The sequence below is a fragment of the Ammospiza nelsoni genome, chromosome 2 (genome assembly GCF_027579445.1).
Source record: "Ammospiza nelsoni isolate bAmmNel1 chromosome 2, bAmmNel1.pri, whole genome shotgun sequence".
NCBI classification, from domain to species: Eukaryota; Metazoa; Chordata; class Aves; order Passeriformes; family Passerellidae; genus Ammospiza; species Ammospiza nelsoni.
This window is the reverse complement of record NC_080634.1, coordinates 69,795,365-69,814,047: the sequence shown is the minus strand read 5'-3', so window position 1 is coordinate 69,814,047 and position 18,683 is coordinate 69,795,365. Positions and strand designations below refer to the sequence as shown.

The 18,683-nt window shown below is 40.4% G+C and overlaps 1 long non-coding RNA gene across 2 annotated transcripts; it reads left to right on the top strand.

Annotated features, from left to right (window-relative positions):
- The first annotated feature begins 12,363 nt into the window (after window positions 1-12,363).
- Window positions 12,364-18,346, top strand: LOC132070080 (uncharacterized). 2 transcript variants are annotated; one of them, XR_009417879.1, is made up of 4 exons: window positions 12,364-12,444; window positions 14,825-14,933; window positions 15,409-15,500; window positions 18,080-18,346. It is a non-coding gene; the product is annotated as an uncharacterized LOC132070080 (long non-coding RNA). The 2 variants fall into 2 exon arrangements; XR_009417878.1 differs by lacking the exon at window positions 18,080-18,346 and having other exon boundaries at window positions 15,409-15,981.
- The last annotated feature ends 337 nt before the right edge of the window (window positions 18,347-18,683 follow it).

Genomic DNA, 18,683 nt, shown 5'->3' with positions numbered 1-18,683 from the left:
TGATGAAAATCAGACTTGAAGGACTGTTTTGGTATAAGTCCAGCTGGCAAATAAGCACCAAGCGGATACTTGCTCAACACTATCCCAGACAAAACTAGGAAAGGGATGCTCAGAGACATTAAGTCCAGCATCAGGGTGTTCTTATGCATACTACCCCCTGAGAGTGTGAGGTTTAGATTTGTGTTAGTATTCAGCTGTAATGTTACCATTCTGTTGAATAGTACAACAAAAGCTGTGTATAGAGAACAGGTGAGATGTGAGGGACTGAATAATGTAATACTGTGAATTGAGTCAAACTTTAGGGATGAGAACACTATTTTTGACTAAATTCTCTAATTGCATGAGAATTAGTAAAAGCAGAGGGAGATTTCACATTGCCATTTGTTTATTTCTAGACCCATGAAACATAACAATGCGTTCTCTTGTTGGTTTAGGGATGGTTTCCTGGCCACATGACTGTCTCTGACCTGGGGAATGCTTTTCTCTCACTCCCCATACCCAACACCCTCATACACCTCCTTGGTTTTGTACTTAAATCCTAAATCTCTTCATTCATCACACTCAGAACCATGACAATTCTGTGGAATACTGCAAGGCTCATATGTAACATGTAACTATTTTTAACAGCAAAGAAATTTGGAGTGTTCTACCTGGAGACTGCATGGACAGCTTTTTGAGAGTTGGCTCAGGCTTTCTTTTCCATCATACTCTGCACAAGAGTCAGCTGTGATCTGATTTCTATTGATGTGCTAGGACTATAAATTAATCCTGCAAGAAAACTTCAATCAAATTAATATAAAAAAATTTCTTGAATTATGGGCCAGTTAACAGTAAAGTCATTTGTAATAAAGGAAGAAGAAAAGGGTATGTGCTTTGGGCTGTTTTTAAAGGACTTATTAAGAATCGTGTCTAAGATTCTGTGCCACCCCCTCAACTGAAAAAAACTGATTTGTGAAACACTGAGAGGTGAAAAAATAAGTGATTGTCTGCTGTGTAGACTTGAGAGGTGATGCCATGAAAACCCCATGAAGCTTAATAAGGCCAAGTGCAAGGTTATGCCTGAGTCAAGGCAATCCCAACCACAAACAGAGGCTGAGTGGATTGAGAGTAGCTTTGAAAGAAGGACTTGGAGGTGTTGGTTGACAAGAAATTCAACATAAGCTTGCAGCCCAGAACGCCAGCTGTATCCTGCAACCTTCCACTACCTAAAGCAGCCTAGAAGAGGGCTGGAGGGAGACTTTTTATAGGGGCATGTAGCATTAAGACAACAAGTAATGGCTACAAACTGAAAGACTGTCAGTTAAGAATAGATATCAGGAAGGAATTCTTCACTGTGAGAGTGACACAGGTTGCCTGGCAGACACAGACTCTGGCACAGGTTGCCCAAGAAGCTGTGGATGCTCCATCCCTGAAGTATTCAAAGACAGGTTGGATGGGGATTTGAGCATCTAGTGAAAGGTGTCCCTGCTCATGGCAGGTGGGTTGGAATTAGATGGTCTTTAAGGTTGCTTCCAGCCCAAAGTATTCTATGATTCTATGATTTGGTGAGTTCAATAAATAAAAAACTGTGTGCTGCCTGCATATAAAATGTAACTGGTGTGCACATGGTTCTACTATAAATTGAGAGAGTTCTTTTCACAGCCTGCCAGTTTGGCAAGCACTGAACCTAGAGGGTAGGTTTTTTTGACTCACTTTGGCCAGTGTTAGCTATATTTGTTGGAGGGCAGATTTTTCAGAAGGAAACGACCAAGGTCTGAAATAGTTATGAGCTTGGCAAACACTATGGAACAAGCAGCAGCAGAAACTTAAGCTGCTGGTTGCTGGTGGTGGTGTTTCAAATATATCAGTTACAGAGATACACATCTGCTATGGAGCTCCATCTGTTTGCACATTTTCCCCCCCTTATTTAAAATTATTAAAATAATACTATGTTTGCCATTTCAGATAGTGTTATCTACAAAAAAGATACCTTAGCAGACCAGACACCCCTAATGCATGCTGGAACATCCTGTTTCTCTCTGTTTTAACAGTGGAAATCCCGTCTTGGCATAGCAACTACATGTTACCACTGCACCTCTTAAATCACACAAAGACCTCCAAGGCAGAAATAACTTAATCATGACTATGGGAAGAGGACTCTGCAGCTGTGTGGCTGCACCTGCTTTTTGTGATGTGACCTGCAGAGGATGCACTAAATTTGCTAGTGCTAAGAATCACTCCTCCAGGTTCCTTCCATGCTGGTGTGCCTCTGTTCTGTAACCTGGATTTGAAATGATGTCTGGGCACAAAACCCTTCATGCTGGCTTTAGTAACATTCTTGTACAAGCAGCGTGCTTTGGACACATGTCAGAAAGAGAAACTCTATAGCAGCAACCTTAACACTGAATGTGGCTGCTCTTTTAGGAGCTGTTGGGAAGAATTATGGGCTCTGGGGGTTTAATCCTGCAATGTTCTGAGTATCTCTTCATGTGGCTGAGTGCCATCCCTTCACACAGCATCCAGTGAGAACAGAGGGTGTTGGTACTTCCAAGAGATGTAAATACCTTGGAGGATTTGACTGTAATCCTCAGTGAAGACAAATCACCAATGGAATTTAATGTGAGTTTGGCCTAAGCAAAGTCATAGGGTGGGGTGGAGATGTATTAATCTAGCTGTGACTTAATAAATAGAGGGCATCAAGCCAGATATTTTCCTCGTTTGTTCTTCTTTGTGCTTCTCAGGCACAGAAGAGTAGATTTAGAAATCAAGGAAAAAATTACAGCTCTCCTAAGTTTCCCACTGCACAGTATTGTGCAAAGAGTTGTATCTAAAAAACTCAAGAGTCTCTGCCACCTTGCTGAGGGCACTGGACAATGCATACTGGGGTTGTCAGTGAGAACATTTTGGTGCAGAATAATGTCTGAGTGACAAGAGTATATCACAAATATTTTGTGAGAATGAAAGAAGGAGATGGGAACATTGTTGAAAATTTGGAACTGGATTAAAATGTTCATCCACCGGACTTGAAGAAAAGACTTGGATATGGTCAAGTCACAGGCAGCACACTCTGGTAGTTACACTGCATTTCAAGGTTGAAGAGTAAATTACATGACTTTACTTACTTTGAAATGCATGTAGAATAAAAGCTGAAAATGTTATTTTCTACTTTTTTCACTCTGTTTTGTGGGCTGGCACTGCATTGCAGACTGAAACATCTGGTGTTTGCTTTGTGGCATGTATGGGAGAAAAAGAGAAAGCAGGGACAGAGTGTTAGTATTATCCAGAGGTGTCATTCAGAGCATTGGAAGATGTTTCCCAGCCCTTTCTCTCCAGTAACTGCAGAATTATCTACTATCAGCAGCCTGGGATAGATCCTAACAGCCATGAGCAGCAATATCCAGCTCCAAAAGAAGCCCTTCTTGGAGGTGTGTGAATCACAAACTGCAGTTCCACCTAATTCTCCATTGTAGAAGAGATTCACCTCCTTAGCTTCCTAAATAAAGGTGATGATGCATGAAAAGGTGCTAAGTCATCACCTCAGGTTTGCTGAAGAGGTATTCAGTTGCCCAAATGTAAGCATCAGGTTTCGTTTGGGATTCCATAGGGTATCCTGCAGGTGTTCCAGGGTTTTCAAGACATCTGCATGAGGCTAGTAGGTTTGATACATTTCTAACAACAAAGACCAGTGTCTTTCTGAAGTGGCATCTGAAAACCTGGCAGGGTGCTCTGAGGTGCTTAAAGTGACTTTTGATGCTCTATTTATTCACCTGTGTCCCAGCTATCAAACCTAGCTTCCAGCTGCTGCTTCAGAAAGCCTCCAAAAAGTCTTCTCTGTCATATCTGCCAGCCTTGTGAGTATGTCTTGAACACCAATATTGCACCAGATAGCTACGTTGGACTAGCTGGGACAAACTAAAGATATCTGCTTGCTCTAATGGGAACTTTAACTTGTGTAACCTCCTACACTGAGACATCTTAAGGGCATGTCTGCAAAGTGCAGCTGACTCCTGCTATGTTGGTTCAGTGAGTTGCCTATGCATGGATGTATTCAGGAAATCTTAAACAAGTAACACTCTGCACAAAATTAGTAGGTAGGACACAGGACCCATAAAAGAGCCACCTCCTTTTGCACTGGCAATTTGGGACCAGAAGGACACTAAGGTGTCAGCTGCTATATGTGGTTGAGTTCAACTCTGAATGCACTCTCCACAAAAGAGAACTTGCTGGTATATTGAACAACTTTAACCAGTATTCTGCTCTTCATAGCTCATCTGGGAAAGGCATTGCAAATGTTAGTGTGCCTGAATCACTTCAAAAAGCTAAAAAGGCAGAATATACAGAAGCCCTGGTTTTCCCCCAAGGAGTCTGCTCAAGTGCTAGAAAAGAGAGAGTCTGCAGGCCTAGATTTGTTTATTTCTGAAGCACATCAGATGTTGTGGGTATGTCTTTCCACTATAGCTGTCCATTATGTCCCATTTAGTCATATCAAGCCTTTTCTTATATCGGGCAAAAAGTACATATTTTTATTAGGAGAGGAGTTAAAACACTGCTATGCAGCTTTTTCTCATATGTAGACAATCAGAACAAATAGTAAAGAGCAGGTTATTCAGAATTGCACCAGTAATTGATTGAAGCCATTTTTTCTTGGGGCGGAAACAGTGAAAGTGTCAGAGAACCAGGATAAAGGAAGGCGACCCTATGTTACGATACTCTGGTTCATGAGAGAGAGTAGTGACAAGTCTACACATTTGTATTGAGAAATATGGGGTTACTTTTTGTTTTCTGCCCTGGACTTGACATTAAAGTCAGAAAACATAAAATCACCAGGTTTTGAGCAATCAACATGTTGACTTGGCAGGAATGTTCATCATACAGAAACTGGCTGTCTTAAAGAAGCTGCAGGCACAGTGCTGATTGGGAGGCATGATAGTCCTGGACAGATAAATCTCACCTACATGGTTCTGTGCATGTTTATTGAGTCTTGCTTTGTATGTGGGGCACTAAATCAGTCTATGTAGGCACAGCAGCCTGGCCATTTCAGAATTAGTGGCCATGGCAGATCAATGGCATTGCACATGCACCATAAACATGACATCCTGCACTGCTCCTATTGCATATCTGCAATTTATCAGCACTTGTTTAGGTGCTACTTCTTTCCTATTAATACAGGAAACCTGGGGGAGCAGTTGGCAGCTGAAAAATTATGGAAAAACAAGATTTCCACATATTTTTCTTCTCCCTTTCCATAAAGAAATCAATCATGATGGGAAATGAATGACTCTTAGTACATGACCTCAATAATCTTACCTACTTATGATCAGAGTATTTTACCTGTTTACTCACTACATGCATCTTAGAATAAGAGTAGCATGTAACAAAGCAAGTGAAAGATAGCTACACTCCCTGTATCATGTGATCTTCCTCAAAGTCAGGCTTGCTGGACATAGATTAATTAACAGCAAGTCATAAACACATAGAGATAACTCTCTTTAAAATATATGAAGCCTTTTGTATCCAAATAGTATCATTTTTCAATACAACAGAACAGAAAATCTACTTTGATTTACTGAAACTAATTGCCAGTTCAGCTTCCTTGTGGTAGAAGTCAACATGATCCCTAGCACAGTCCACTGTAATGTCCCTGCCATATTTTATTTAGGATTGACAAAAATTTTGGTCTTGCATTAATTTGTAACCATTTCTACTCTTCCATGTACATGTAAAACCTTGTATTTTCTTATTCTTTTTAAACCCTACTCAATAATATTTGAGCACTGTACATGTGTTTGCCTTGGTTGCTTTATCAAAATCTATCCCACTCAGCAGTGGGATATTACATCTATTACAGTTACACCTGACTGCAGGGTTCCAGATCCATCAGACTGACAGGGGCCTGAGGCAGAGGCCCTGGATGCACTGAGTAGGCAGCAACAGGAAAAATGACAAACAGTATGGCTTCTCTTTCCCTGTGGTTCTAGTTCTTTTTGTAACAGCTGTGTACAGCATGGTAAATTTTAATAACACATGATGTATATAGGAGAAAACAGGTCTAATAAGACTGCTGCTCTTGCAGCTTGAAATCAAATCTAAGGTTACAGCCTATGTAACTTGAGAAATAAACTTGAATCCAAACATTAGGCATCAAGTGAAAGACCCCTGCTAAAAGAAGGGTGGTGTTACATCTAAACATTGCCTAGTGCAGGCTAACCTTCAGATCCTTCTATATTTCAAAAATGTGAAGGGATGTGATAACAAAAACCAAAAGCTATTTGACTTGAGTCTGCTGAGGGACCTCAATGTCAGAAAAAGTCAGAAGGAGGAAGTCTAGGGAAAATGTGGGACTGCTGCTGAATGGGACAGGGAATCTGGTGTGAGAGGACATTGAACAGGCCAAAACCTTCTTCATCTCAGTTTTTACTGTCAACACTGACATTCAGGAATTCCAAGCCCACAGGACTAGAGACAAAGTCTAGAGCAAAGAAGCCTTTCTCTCATTGATAAGAGAAGGGAACACAGAAATTAATTAGGCATACACCAGTGATTTCATGGGAGGCATGCACTGACCAGTGTCCCTGTGAGGCCAGCCTCTACTATATTGGAAAGGTCATGGTGACCAGTGGCTTCTTGAGAACTAGAACTAAGGAATCACTTCTATTTGTTGTCCTAGAGGGCAAAAAGGAGAATCTGGAGAACTACAGGTTGTCCAGCCTCCCCTTGATTCCTGGGAAAGTGTTGAAACAACAATTCCAGGAAACTATTTCCAGGTACATGAAGGAACAAAAAGGGATAGGGAGTAGTCAGCATGAATATATGAAAGGGAAATCATGTTTGACCAATCCAGCTGCCTCCTACAATGAGATGACTGGCTTGGAGGACAACGGGGGAGCAGTAAATATTACTTGTCTTATTAAGGCTTTCAAGACCACCACCCCATCCTTACAGACAACATTAATGAAGCACATGCTGGGTAAGGGGATGCTGAGTGGAAACTGCAGCAGCTGCACTGCTGGGCACAAAGGGCTGTGATCAGCAGCATGAATTCCAGCTGGAGCTTGGTCAATAGTAGAACACTCTCAGTCAATACAAATAAACATCTTCCTTAATGACCTAGGTGACAGGATAGAGTGGACCCTCAGGAATTAAAAGGACTACCTGATATCCCATGTGGTTGTGCTGCCACTCAGAGGAGCTTTCACAGGCTGGAGAAAGGGGCTGATAGAAACTTCATGCAGTCCAAGGAAGGAAAGAGTGAAGTCCTACATCTGGGTGGGAATAACCCCATGAACTTGCATGGGCTGGGGGATTAACCATCTGGGAAGCAGCTTTCAGTGAGAGCTCCAGGATTCTGGTGCTAGGTTGGACACAAACCAGAAATGGGCCCTTCCTGGCAGAGACAAAACAGTAACTGGTCTATTTACCTGGATCAAGCCTTAGATCTCCCCTGGTTACTGTAGAGCTTAGACACCTACATCACATGGAGGGAGTGGTACAGTCCCCTAAACCCTGATGCCTGGAATGGCTACCTAGAACAGAGGCTAGACAGAGCTAAAAGATAAAGCGTAGATATTTATTGAAAGGTCTTCACAGGGTACACCTTGGGCAGTGCAGGAGTCTCTCAGAGACTACACCCAAGATGGACCACCACGTTTTCCAGACAGATATAAGCTTGGTCTGTTTGCATATCAGAGATTAGTTGTCCAATTACAGCTTCAATAGTGGACTCCCATTGCCCAGTTTGCCCCCCTACTTCACTGTAGTTTACATTTTTCTGGGCCTGTGAAACTAAGGTGACCTTGGGTTTCAGGCCTAGAGAGAAATTGTTTTGTCTGAATAAAATGGCAGAACAGTAGCTGACAGGCTATGGAGTTCTAGAATTACACACTGATCTAGAAAATATAAAAGCTAAAACTTAAGGCATCAACACAATGATCTAGCACCGTTTGAAACAGCACAGGATCTGTCAGTGGCCTGGTCAGCTGCTGTTCCAAGAGGGTGCAAGCTTCCCACAGGTCCTGTGTCTCATCTGCCATGCCCATGCAACTGTACTGATTATTCTAAGTGATCTCAAATAGCAGTAGCTATTTGAGTTGAATCCAACTATTAAAGTCCCATAAATGGTTACAGTCTTTAGATAGTTAAATCTATGACAGATAAATCCAGATCTAAATGCGTATATTCCCCGCTTATTTCATAGAAACAGAAAAATACCTAGAGGCTTCTATGGACTAAGTATTTTCTGCCAAAAAGCCAGTTTCTCACAACTTCCTTGTGAGATGAAGTGGAGGGAAAGGCACTGAACTCCTCTCTCTGGTGCCCTCTGGCAAAAGAATGGCCTGAAGTTATGTCAGGGAAGGTTCAGGTTGGCTATTAGAAAAAGGCTGTTGGGCACTGGAACAGGCTCCCCAGGGAAGTGGTCACAGCACCAAGCCTGACAAAGTTCAAGAAGCGTTTGGACAACACTCTCAGGCACACGGTGTGACTCTTGGGGATGTCCTGTGCAGGGATAAGAACTGGGCTTGTTGATGCTTGTGAATCCTTTCCAGCTTAGAATATTCTGTGATCCCAATTCTCTTCAGTGAATGCATACTGTGAATGTAGGCATCGCTTTTAGACTGAGTAGCCTAAATTAAACAACTGCCTGAAAGTTCACTGCATTCTCCTTTCAGTTATGCACATATAGGCATGTAGAAGCAATTGAGATGCTCTAGGGTATGCCATCTGGCATCCAGGTCTCATTCCAGAACAGCACTTCTGCATTTCTCTATCTGATGTTGTAGCTGCCAGCCCCATCTGAATGCCCCAGGTATCCTTGAGCATTTCAAATGGCACTAAATGGCATTTAGGCAACAGAAATTAGTCCCTACTGTTCTTTTGGTGCTTAATCACAGAGAGATTTAAAAACTACCGGTTTGATCAGAGTCCCACAAATAAAATAAAAGGCAGTTTAATGTATATAAGTGAATGCAACAAAATATTACCTCGTAGGCATACAGCAATTGAAGTCATAACGTGGTTGTTGAAACTGTCTAATGTGATATTGATGTCCCCTTGTCACTACATATTTGGCATGCACATATGAGAATGCCATAGATGCATACAATTCTCTGAGTATAGATAATGTTGGCATAAACCTCTCCCTTTTTTATCATTCAAAAGACAACAGTGAAGTCTCATTTCAACATGAAGGCTGAGAAAGCAGGCAGGCAAATGACTCCCACTGTTGTAATGAGCTACAATTGTGTGCACGCTTACAAGTATTTGCCAGTATGGCATACTGAAAACATTCCTCCAGGGGGTATATCTCTGAACAGAAATATGCCAAGAAATTAAAAGCCAAAGGTAAAACAGGTAAAAAAGGCTCTTAGTCCTGCCTGGCTATTACAAGAACCTCTAAGTATTACAATTTATGTAACTTGCTGCAAATGTGGCAATATCTTAATGTAGCAAAGGTAGAATGGTGGAAAAGGTGGGAAAAGGATATAATTGTAGCTCTGAAGAATTTTTTTGGCTTTTGTTAAACCTTCTAGAATACTGTTGTTGAAACAGGGGAATAAAGAGTAGTACATTAAAATGTTAGCTGCCATAAAGCAGTGCCGTTTTGAAATGGACTTGTAGAACACCTAGATATTTCAAAATCTGCACCTTTTAATGAGGCTATCAATGAGTGTTTGTGACTTATGAATGAAAAGCATTCTAATTTTACAAATTTCAAAAGCCCTCTGACAGTTACATACTTCACACAAATGTGGGAACGGTAATTTACAGTAGTTGGACTGGTTGCAAAGCGTCTGAAATGTAACAAAAATCTAAAAAAAGCATAACCAAACAAATGAGCGACTATATAAACAAGCAGCCCTGTCCCTCCAGTAGGTAGCTGAAGAGAAGTTCTAAACAAAGTCACACAAACTAATCTATCTGTTGCATCCAAATATCCTTGGTTGAGCCTAAGTCCCTTAGGGCAACACAGCCTGTGTAAAGGCTGAGCAACTAGAATAATCCTATATAATTCAACATGGAAGAGAAAAAAATACATATAACCCTCAGAGAAAGCTGTTCTTTAGTTTCTGGATTTGGGGCAAAAGGCTTTTGCAATCCTTAGCGACCAGAAAAGTTTGAAATATCAATTTCCCTTTGCTCACTGTCTCTCACAGTCACATTTTTGTGCTCTCTTTGGATGATCCCTATTCCAGTACATCACAGCAGTTTCCAGCTGCTGGCTCTTGCCCAGCTGACTAGCACTCAGGAAACAACCTGCTCACTTTCTTACAGTTTTGGGACATCTCTGAGGAGCAAGACACAGACATTTTTCCTGCTAGTTTGATTACCCATCTCGAGGGAAGAAAGTCAGCCTCATTATCAAAGGTAATTCCACAAAGAAAACCTACATCTTTCCAGTGTTTAAATGGCTCCCAGAATCCTTGTGGAACCTCTGCAGGCTAGAAATTAAGCGCCTGGCTCCACTGAATACATCTGAAACTGTTTAATGGAGATTTAAAGCAGGATGGTTTAGAACCCCCTCCATCAGTTTGAAGAGAAACCAATCCAATTAATTCTCAGCTGTTCTTCTACTAGCAAAAATACAGGAAATAATCTTAGTTCCACTTAATTTATAATTTAAATTATTATTTGACTGTTTAAATAAAGCTTTATTTTATTTTTGATAGGGCTTTATTGTCAAGTTAATTGACATTTCAGTATCTGCAGCAAATCCTGGGGAAAATGCTATAAAAGAAATGGTTTATTAAAATTTAAATAAATATTTTTTCATAGGAAATTCAACCAGACCATGTATGTCAGGGGAAAAATTCAAACCTGAGTAGTTTCAGACATGAAATAGGGAAGGATGGAGATCTTTAGCCAAGTCACAAGGTCTGACGGATCTAGAAAGATCATTTACAAAATCCAGGAACCTGCAGAACCCTGTTGCTGAATTACACCTATCTGCAGATGTTCAGGCACCTGGATAGCCTGTGAGGTTTATGGTCAGACTGCAGCCTCAGACACAGGCAGACTCAGTGTAGGTCACAGCTTAGGTCAACAGGCAGCAAGTGACAGCAGACTTTGTATTTCTCCTGTCTTTTGGTCTGAAGAGCTCATCCCAAGCTCCTGGCTACCCAGCCCTTGCCTCTTGTTATTGCTTTTGCAGACATATAATAGCACATAAAGACCTAGGGATGCAGGAGGGGATATTCTTTTTGAAGTATTAGCAATGAGCTGACTGCATTTTTTTTCCTGCCTTTTCTTACCTGTTAGGCTCGAGCAAGATTAGAAATGCACAGACTAGGAAGAGGGGGATAAAAGGGAGGTTGGAGAATCTGTAGAACCTAGGGTAATAATTTCAGGGAGCTTTCAGGGAGAGGCAGAGAAATGACCCCAGGAAAGGGGAGAAAAGGAAAGCAGACTAAGAGAAAAGAAAGTGAAAAGGGTGCTGCTACAGCAAATGCAAGTCAGGAATTATGAGATGTCTATGACTTTACCGTTAGCCTGGTTCCCTACTCAAAATCCACTAGACGCTCTCACAACTACTACATGTCAAAGACACATTTTATGAAAAATCCTTTCTTTAAGATTTTTTTCTCCTGAGAAGCCTCAAGAATAAAATGTAAACAATTATTATCTGCTGCTGTGGAATGCTACAGGTGGATCTGTGATTGGTCTCATGTGGTTGTTTCTAATCAATGGCCAATCACAGTCCAGCTGTCCGGACTGTCTCGGTCAGTTGCAAGCCTTTGTTTTTGCCATTCTTCTTCTATTCTTAGCTAGCTTTCTGATGAAATCTTTTCTTCTATTCTTTTAGTATTGTTTTAATATATATATATTATAAAATAATAAATCGAGCCTTCTAAAACATGGAGACAACATTCTTGTCTCTCCTCTCTTCCTAAGACCCCTGTGAACACCATCACATACCATATACTCGTACAATCTAAGAAAAAGCTGTGTTCCCCATTTTGTTCACACAGAAGGTGAAACACACCAAGATGTTCACACTGATGCTGCTGATCATGCTCACAATATTGCCATGTCTCACACAGTCTTGTAGAGAAAGCTGCAAAATAACAACAGTCTTACACCTCTAAGGAACATGGATTTCCTCCTTACGTATCATAAAAGGGAAAAGGAAAATTCTTACCAACTCAAGGAAGCTGTACATCACCAAATCTTGTGAGATCTTATTTCTAGGGAGCCGCCACTGTAGGAGGATGGGTAGTAAGAGAATAGAGATAGTGCTGAAGGTAAACTCGCCCCTGATAAATTGCAGCTGTGTTAATTACCAACGAGTGGGAACAGCCTTGCCTTCAATAGGTCACAGCTGTATCCAATACGGATGGGTGTTATAAAAGAGCGAGTGGCTGGTTGAGGCTTGTTTGGAGTCTGCTGGCTGCACTGAGGATGGGTGTGGTGGTGTGCTAAAGAAAGATGGCAGTGCTGTGTGGTGCTGCCCATAGGAAACTCAGAATGAAGGTATGGAATATTTTAAGATAGTAAGGGATGCTTGTGTCAGTCATGAGTCCACTGTCCATTGGTGCTCTGTGTGAGGAACAGGTAGCAATACCCCATCTCTTATGAATTTAAACCTCATGTCCTAGCCTATTCTGTTTTCCTGTTGGAAAATATCATTGCTTCACTTCTTGTCTCTCTTCTGCCCTTCTTGTTTGTTCTGTTAGCCAGTCACCAAGGCTGTCCTTCTTTAAACCCTTTCAGCACCTAAATGTAATGTGAAGTGTAGGGCAAAGGAACTGCTAGTGCTGATTAAGTGACTGATGTGTCTGAGGAGCAGGAAAGTCACAGAGGAAACTTGACAGCCTTTATTACCCCGTGATTCTTGATGAAGGTAATGGTCAGAAGTGTGTGCTTTCCTAGGTGCTGAGAACTACAGTCTGAGTTTCTCTAGATTAAAGCATGGCTCTGCTGTCTCATGGATGAAGTTAAGACTTTCTGGGACAGTTGAAAGGAGTCCATTTGATATTTTCTTAAAAAACTCAAGACACAGAAATATTAGGATCATGTGGCTAAATTGTTTCTGGGTAGTATCATATAGCAATTGCTAAAATTTTTTCATATATGTAGGCATGATCTGAGAATAAAAACATCTGTTTTCAGAAATGGAGATTGTTTTATTTTATTAAGCTGCAGTAATTACCCAGTATAAGTCCACTGGTTCAAAGCTCATGATGTAACCTCTGAGAGATAATAAAGGTAAGGTGTTGTTAATTTTCTTGTAATGAACTGCATCATCTTATGTCTAAAAACCTTGACAAAACCTTATGCTTAGCACATGAAAAATAAAAAGTAGACTTCAGGAACAACCTTGTAACACATACTTTTGAAGAGGTACAGAACTCGTTTTGTAAAGCCTGGGAAGAGGAGTACTCAGCCTGTCCTTAAGAATACATGACTTCATCCAGGATTTTGTAAAGTGCCTGCCAGTTTGGAAAAAGATCAATTATCAAGCAGCAGACCAGACATAATTTTAGAAGATAGTTTTCAATACAACATTGAGCATCCATCTTACTTATAGAAGGTCTTTTTAGGGAATTTAAAGTGAGATGTACAAGAACTAATTTTTTTTTTATTTCTTGTAGACAATAAATAGAGCTTTTCAAAGCAGCAAATTATGACCTGAATGAGACCTGTATGTGGCCCACTAAAATAGTTTGGCTACTGAATGCAGACTACGTTCTCAGATGCTTCATGGGACTAAAACTTGCTTTTATTTTTTTAACTTCACAATTACTTCTGTTCCATACAAATACCATGACAAATGGTAAATGTTGGGTTACCAGGCATGCCCTGCCAGGGATGTTGTGTATGTGACTCTGCACAGCCACTCACCTCCATGTGCACATTTGCTGCAGACCTGCAGCTGATGAGGGGCCACAGGGCAGCCTCTGGCAGCACTGGGACAACGCAGTTTCTACCTCATTCAACAGGCCAGGATGTGCATTTGTCCTTAGCTCCTTATCTTTAAGGGCTGAAGTAAGATTGCAGCACCTTGTGTGTTGACTGCTTAAGACAGCTTTGAGCTCTGGGCCAGTGTGGGGAATATGCACTTAGATTAGTCAGAAAAGTTGATAATGAAGGCATGGGTTTATCAATAGGGAATAGGTGGCTTTCTTGCTTTCCTTTACAGTAAGATGAAAGGCCCCCTCCCCTAATTCAGTCCAGCCAAGACTCTGTTCTTCTTACTTCCCAGTCCTTCACGTCCATTGTTTAAGAAACCAAGCCACTTCTTGGCATCCATCTGTTTAACACATCTGTCTCATTTTGTCTGGCTAAATTCCTTGAGGCACTCTTGTGGTGCTCTGAAGAGAAAATAACTTTTTCTGTTAGACAATACTCTACAAAAAAGTCAAATGAAGGGGAGAAAAGGTAAAAAAATATCCTTATGAGACATGAAATCATTGGAGTCTTAATCTTCACCTAAAAACTTTTTTTATGTTTTATTTTATACTCAGTGCTTGCACTAGTAATGAGAAGTTTTGTAACACCTTCCATCTCTTTAAATCAAATGGTTATTTTAAGGGCTATGAAATTGAGGTAACCATTTTTGCGGCCTATAGAGTTATACTGTGCTGTATTTTTTTTTTAAGTCACACAGATAATTGCATTCCTACTACTTCCAAAAGGTTGGACAGTTTCAGATCTGCATGTTATATCGCTTTTCTTTGTTTTTCAATATTTATCTGATTGTGCCAACTTCTATTATTTTTCTGAATTATTTCTTTCACTTTACTTTTTTTCATTTATTCCAATAATTTACCTGATGAATATGAAAAAAGCTACGCCCATGTCTGAGGTGGGACCACAGCTGTCTGTGTATTTAAAGTATATGTGATTGCAGTTGGATCCATTCTGCCATGAACAAGCACGATGGGGTTATCAGAGAGCAAGAAGTTGCCCAGCTGTGGCTCAGTGACTCTCAAGAGCTGGGATAAAAAGTTCCAGACCAGGTAAGGTGGAGGGACTGCCAGAGAGGTTAGGACTTAACCTCAAGGAGACTCTTTAGCTACAGTTCAGTAAAGTGCTTTGGGGATTTTCTGAGAAAAGCCTTAGGTGTGCTGGCTGGGAAAAAGCTGAAGAATATAATTTTTTTAAGGCTGCTAGTGTCTGTCACTGAAGGCTATTTGATGTGGGCAGCAGGCCAGGAAGCTGGAGTCTTTGAAGGCTGAATATCCTTCCTTATTTCTGGAGAAGGTTCAGGGTTTCAAACCATTTGGGTACTGCCTAGATTATTTTGTGGCTTAAAAAGGAAAGTACCAGACAGAGTAAAAATTTTAAGTAACTAGCAAACTACATAGGGTACATATCATTAGCAAGTAAGGGGGCTGTAATCAAGGAATGTGAACTGATCTGAACTAAATAGGAAGGAATAAGCAGCATCTAAGCAAACAGAATAATGCTAACTATATCAAATGTGGTTCACAGAAGATGGATGTGGCAAATTGAGCTGACTTGGAAAACTAGAAGATATTTTTATGGATGGAATGAAGAGCTTCTGCATAACTTCAGCAAAGCAGGTGATGCAGAGGTTGATGAAGCAACTGAAAGATGGATAAAGTGTGATTCAAGGAGAAACCTGTACTGATAGGAAATTATTGGTGTTCTGCAGTGTTCATCTTATTTACTTTTGTCATTCAACAGTCTTGGCACACTGAAGTATGCAATGTTACAAGGTTAGGAGGCAATGCTAACATGACAGAGGTGCAGGTTGTTGTACAACAGTTAGACTGGAGCATCTGAAACAGGATCACTTTTTATACACTCCCAGTGCAAGGCTGTAGTGAAGCGAATCTGTTCTGCTGAGGGCATTGGAAGAGAAATCAGGGGGAGCTGATCACCAGAAAATGAGCATGAAGATAATTGATTATATAATGTCTTAGTGTTGTCATGGGGCACCTGACATCCACTTGTGGAATATGTGTATGCTTCTGGTGAAATCTTCCCAGCAAAAGGTGTGGAAATATTTCTGCTGTTTAAAGGATGTGAATTACACCTTGTCTTGAATACCATCTATAGTTCTGATTGTCTGTCTAATTCAAAATAAATTAAACCAATAAAAGGATTGCAGTACACTGCCAGTACCTAAATTGGCCTGCAAGAAAGCTGGAGGACTTTGTAGAAGGACCTGTAATGACAGGACAAAAAGTAATAGTTTTGAAGTGAAAGAGGGTAGATGTAGATTAGATATAAGGAAGGAATTCTTCACTGTGAGGGTGGTGAGACACTGGCACAGGGAGTTGTGGATGCCCCATCACTGGAAGTGTTCAAGGCCGGGTTGGATGGGGTTTTGATCAACCTGGTGTAAAGAAAGGTGTCCCTGCCTGTGTCAGAGGGGCTGAAACTAGATGATCTTTCAGGTCTCTTCCAACCCAAACCACTCTGTTTTATTATTATTGGGATGATTGTGGAAATTGAAAGCATTCTTATCAGAAAATACTTAGGAAAACTGTGTTCATTCTAGCAAAGTAAGTCTGATTTGAGAAGGGATGTAATTGCTGTTATGAATCACGGAGGTTCAAGAACTCTTTCAGGTGAAGTACAGTGCTGGTGCAAGAGGAAATGGATATAAAGTAGCCTTGAATAAATTTATATGGGAATTAATCAGATGCTTAAAATGTCAGAGAAAAGAGCTTCAGTAACTGAATTTCTGAAGGAGTATTGGGAGTTAAATTTAGTCGATTTACAAAAGAAAGGAGTTCATTCAAAGAAGAGATTATACTATGTAACACTTATGGTTGCTCAGGATTTGGTTTCCTTTGATAGCCAAGAAGATGCCTTGCAGTGTCATATGCTCCCTCCTGGTGTATGACTACATTCCCATAATGTGATTCTGACATATCTAACATATTCTGACATATCAATAATTCTGATGGGGAGGAAAGAAGGAGAAGAGTGATCACTAGCACAAGTTACTATTAGTACCAGCCTCCAAACCTGAGTGTCAATAAGTAATAACAGATTCTGGTTTTGGGGGAAATCTTGAACTATGCCTTTGCTGGCATGTCCCAGAACTCTGATTTTAATGATTGACATACCTTATAGCATTAGCATTTGCTAACATTGTTCAGTTATCTGGAATCACACTCAATTCCAGGTTAAACACTAATAAAAATAATATAAAAACCTTGTAAAATCTCAGATAGCTGAGAAGGTCACAAAAGTTTCTGCACATCTGCTTTACAGTAGAAGTATCAAATACCTGGCTACCAAATTTTTCCTTCCTTCTACAGTGACAACTACCCAGCTGACACAACTTTAGAAGTTCCAGTACACCCATTGGTGATGAATGCGAATTCCACATTTTCTCTCTATTGCACTCTTATCTTTCCAGCCACATTTCTTAGGGTCTTCAGCCAAAGCAGACTTTTCCTTTGGCATTACTGAAAATGTCATGTTTGTGGTCTTTACCCCTTTGGTTGTGAAAAAACCAAATGTCCTTTAGAACAGCTAAGCACCGTTTTCTACCTGCTTGGGAAACTCCAGGTTTCCCAATCTCCTCCTGTGCTGGAGATTGCTAAATTGGGAGTGACTTGTTAGCATATAATAGGAAATAAAGCTATTTGATACCACAGGAGATTACATTAATGCTTTGGCCCCAAAATACACAGAAAACTATTTTTTTGCATAAATATCTTCACTGCCAACAATTTCTTGAACATGCAACTGGATGGGATTTGAACACTGCTATTTTGATCAAGACAACCTGACAACACCTTTGAGCTAATGATGAATTTGCTCAAAGGGGGAACTCTCAGACCCTGAGATTTTTAATGAGAAATAGTTAAAATATTATAACCTTCTTTCACATTTAAGTGATTAATATATGTTAAGGATGTATTTGATTATTACAGTCTCTGTCAGATAGAAATGAATGGATATTTGTTATTTGTTAAAGGAAAACTTTGTAATAACTCAAGTTCTGTAGACACAGAGAAAACAAAGTTCACTGTAAAAAATGTAAACCTCCTTTGGATTGAGTACTGGTTTAATGCTACTTTTTCTACCTAAAATGTAACTTATCTATTCAAAACTGTGAAGAACTGGATCTACTTACAAGTTACTGCATATAGAAACTTTAAAAAATTAATATTTTCAGGATACAGGAAACTAGAACCTTAAGGAGGAAGTTTGATTTTGTGCTATTTGCTTTCTACCTTATGCTCTGAAGAGTCCAACTGGAGTTACCCTGTGTATCCATCCATCCATCTGTCCATCAGGTACTTTCAAACTGCTTTGCTCCAGAGAAGCCTGGTTTCATTTGGCATTTGTTTTACTTTCAAATTTGACTTGTTTGATGGTTGATAAAGCACCAGAAATGCACTGATTTACTGTTTTTATAAGCCTTTTAGATCAAATAAAGCTACAGACTTTGTAAACCGTGAAAATGTTTGGCCATCCTCCCCATGGGGGTATGTATGAATTTCTCATATACTGCTTGACAAACACCTGAATTCATTACACACCTTACTGCTGAGAGAAGAGTGTGGTTTTTCCTGCTTCCTCAGCCCTCTGCCAAACTTACCAATGGCCAGGACTGTACAGAATATTCTGCCACTAGCCCCTGATCTCGCATATTTTGTGGAAAATAAGGATTTGAATTGCACTACAGCACAGCCCTATCCTACCAGCAAAAGATGCTTCTGTTATTGAAAGTAGGGCAGGTGAGGCAGACTCTTCCTCAGGGGCTGTCCTCCTTCTCC